Source organism: Asparagus officinalis, chromosome 6 (assembly GCF_001876935.1).
Source record: "Asparagus officinalis chromosome 6, Aspof.V1, whole genome shotgun sequence".
In the NCBI taxonomy this organism is placed as follows: Eukaryota; Viridiplantae; Streptophyta; class Magnoliopsida; order Asparagales; family Asparagaceae; genus Asparagus; species Asparagus officinalis.
This window is the reverse complement of record NC_033799.1, coordinates 69,266,050-69,270,243: the sequence shown is the minus strand read 5'-3', so window position 1 is coordinate 69,270,243 and position 4,194 is coordinate 69,266,050.

Sequence of the window (4,194 nt, the reverse complement as noted above, 5' to 3'; positions counted from 1 at the left end):
ACCCTAGGGTTTCCTAACGCCGCCGTCACCGTCGGAGTCAAGAGCGAGGCCGCCAGCAAAACTTCGCCGGTGAGGAGCACGGGAACTGACGCCCAAACAAACAAGAGATACAAAAAATTTCTCGATTTTATATCAAAATCAGATCCAGAATCGAAAAATGAGTTTTCTTGATCCAGATCCAAGAAAAAGAAAAAATCCAAAAAATTAAAAACTTTACTGTTCACCAGCGAACTTTTACTGTTCATCCGAAAAATAAAAATCGTACTGTTCATCCGGTAAAAAGTTACTGTTCATCTGAACAGATCTGAATAAAAAACCAATTAAGATCAAAAACCCTAATTTTAATCTTAATCTCTTAGAACAAATCAAGGTGGCTCTAATACCACTTGTTAGATCTAATAAAAAAAAACTTGAGATCTAAATCTTAAAGCCATGATTAATTCAAAGAGATTAATAAGAATCAAAAGATGCGGAAGCATATATCTGAATCCATTGAGGAAAACCTGATTAGGGTTTTGATGATCTTCTAGCCTTAGGGTTTTCTCTAGCCGAATTTCTCTCTAGATAGGGGTGAAGAGAATTAGAGAATATAACCCTAGATTAGGGACCATAACCCCTTATTTATAGGTGTTGTATATTTATAATTTGGCCCCTCATCAAATTACAATTACAACCTGGTATCTGCACACCCCATAATTTATTTAAATACCTATTAACCCAAATTAATTGATCACTTTAGTGGGTTATCCTGAAGGATAGCAATAACCCAAATTAATTGATCACTTTAGTGGGTTATCCTGAAGGATAGCAATACACACAGATTAATCATATGTGCCCACAAATGAAGGATAGCAATACACACAGATTAATCATATGTGCCCACAAATAGATTTAATTAGATTTAAATCCAATAGTTTTTTTCTTTCTTTTGGCTTTCCAAGAAAATGATTATAACTTTAAAGTAGCAGCATGCAGGTCCATAGTTCCATGAGTTACTTAAATAGTCCTAGCCCTAGAGATAATATGTGGATATCTTATTATAGAACATGCTTCTCCTTAGTTGCATGGTTGTATACAAAAGTTTTGTTCATCAAGCATGGTCAAAGGGAGATGGTGACAATGATTACCATTGGCCAGATAATCCAAATACACATGCTTTTCTACTTTTGCATTTGATTTTGTTTTTGCATAAGGAAGAACTATAAATAGTAAAATAATATTTGCATAGCTTAATCTATCCCATCTTTGTAAGTTTTGAAAGGAAAGACTAGACGGACTTGTGTGGTCATGTTCATGGCGTCAAGTATAGGTGATAAATACATGTGGTTGGCACCAATTTTAATAAGATGATCTACCCTAAATATCATATATAATATGTTAAACATTTGGGAAAAATGTTTCAAGGCCCCCAAAAAAGAAATGAGATGTGACCCAACCCCCTCATCTTTTTTCCTTACTCTTTAACCCTTAAAATCCCAAAAAATATGTTCAGCCCCCTTTTAACACTCTCTAATGAATACATCCCAAAACATTCCGAAAATACCCCTTCCTTATCTTCTTCTTCTTCTTCTTCTTCTTCTCTGTGGTTTTCTGCTCGTCCCCCACTCCTCCTCTCAATCTCCTCCCCCTCCTCCTCCTCTCAATCTCCTCTCAATCTCCTCCCCCTCCCCCTCCTCCTCTCAATCTCCTCCTCCCCTCCTCCTCCTCCTCTCAATCTCCTCCCCTTCCCCCTCCTCCTCCTCTTAATCTCCTCTCAATCTCCTCCCCCTCCTCTCAATCTCCTCCCCAAGTGGATTCACCAGGATGTCAAACAGACATAGCAGGCAGTTGTCCTGCTGTGCGGTCGACCGCGACATGCGCGGCGGTCGACCGCACAACAGTCGGGCACTCAGGGGACTTTTCTCCTGTTATGCGGTCGACCGCGCTGGGCGCGGCGGTCGACCGTACAGCGGGCAGAGAGTTTTTCTGTGTTGGGTCTTAACGGGTTTCGGGTCGGGTTCGGGTCGGGTTGTGGGGATAGTATATATACTATTATACCCAAGAGAGCCCCATTTTCCATCTGATATCAGAACCCTAGCCCCCTCTCTCCCCTCAAACCCTAGTTTCTCACTCCTTGGTGATTTGGAGGAGCTTTGGAGGGCTTTTCAGCGAATTGTTGGTGGATTCAGCGAGAGGGATCATCTTCCTCCAGATCTAGGGCTTCGTTTTCGTCGTAGGCGAGTAACATCCCGCCCAACTTCATCCCTTTTCCTTTTTATGCTTGGATTTGAGTTTTATTCGGTTTTTATTGAGCCCAAAATCGTATTTTTGTGTAGATAAGTAGATCTTATGGCATGGGATGCAAGAATCATATATTTCAGTCTTAAAAAGTTCACTAATGATGTTTAATTAAATGAGTTTTTGATCTGAAACACTTTTATGAGAGTTAAACTCATTTTTACTATTTAAGAACTTTTAAAATCATGTTGTTTAAGGTTTGGGATTTTTGATAATGAGGTTTTAACCATTTAAACTTGTTGTTTATTGCCATGGTTCTCTATTAAAAGGTTATAGTATAATGGGTATAGAAATCCCCAAGTTTTTGTATGAGTTCGGTAGCTGACAGAACCCAGAATGGGGTTCTGTCCGCCCAGCGGTCGACCGCAGAGGACTCAGCGGTCGACCGTCGCGCGTTCCTGCCTGCAGAATCGTTTCTGCGCTTTGGGCGGTCGACCGGCATGACCTCTGCGGTCGACCGCTGCTCAGCTTCTGAGCCCAGTAGTTCTCGGGCCTGCGAGTGGTCGACCGGAGTGAGTTCTGCGGTCGACCGCCGCACAGTTTTCCTGCCCTGTTTATTTCTGCTGTATAGTACACTCGTTAGAGCGCTTACCTCGATCACCTAACTTTGATCTTCAGTTGTACTAATCATCTATGCATGATAGATGGCCTGAAATACTTGCCTAGAATCACACGACGAGTTGAGTGTGAGTTTTGCATAGGTAAACCATACCTTGTATATCACTAAGACTTGCTCAGTTGCACAGTCCTCGTGTTGGACTATAATCCATAGAAGTCCTCGTGTTGGACTATAATCCATTTTAGTCCTCGTGTTGGGCAATTATCCATTTATCTCATGTGTTGGGAAATCTCTATATCTAATTCATGTACTGGACATCTTTATTAACCATGCATGCGATATTTCACATAAGTTATGACATGACACTTATGAAGAATATGACACCACATATATTAAGAGTATGATATGACACTCATGTCAAATACGACATGGTAATTATGTGGGACGTCACATAATACAATATACATATATGTTCGGAGACATGTTGTAATTTCTTTTTGCTTATTTCTGTTTACATGTTAGACTCCGGGTTTGGTACTTAAGGATTTTCAATTTGGGATACAAGGTATATACATGAGGGTTTCCTTGTTTGGATTATTTCGCTCGACGTACCTATGCCCGTGTTGAAACTTCATAAGTTTTTGTGATAACTGTATTTCCTTATACAACGAGTCCTCTCCCTTGGGGTTGGTTGTGATGTTGCTCGCTAGCGCTTTGACGCTCGTTGTCCCTCCCCCTTTCAGGTCACGAGCTAGGAGCCGGGAGAGTCGCAGGTTGATGGCGACACACTTTAGTGTTCGACTATCTATTCTAGCTATGCTTTATTTTGGAGCTCCACTATAGACTTTGTTTATACATTTGAGGACTTTATTCTAGATGTTGTAAAGGCTGTGTGCCTTATTTCCTTTATTCAGACTTGTTGTATTTGAGATGTATTAAGAACTCCAGTTTGTTCATTTTAGACATTGACTTTATATTCCTGTGTGTTGGATGATGAAATACTATTTGATCTTTATCGTTTCATCAGTTATCTCTTGTAGTATCTCTTACTTGCTTTTGTACCTACACCTATTATTGACCCACAGTATCTTTTACTTGCTTTTGTACCTACACCTATTATTGACCCACTAGAGTGATAAAAATTGTGATGGTGAAACATGTTATTGCACGGTGTAGTGCATGGCAGGTTTGACATCCTTGGATTCACCTCGGACTGCAGCCTTGTGTGAACCCAGGGGCGTCACAGTTCATGTGATCGGATGTGGTTGTTGACGTATCTTCCAGGCTCGCGCCAGTGAAATCGTGTAGTCACTAGGGTTGGTTTGTTGGGCTAAAGTGAATTCGTGTAGTCACTTTGG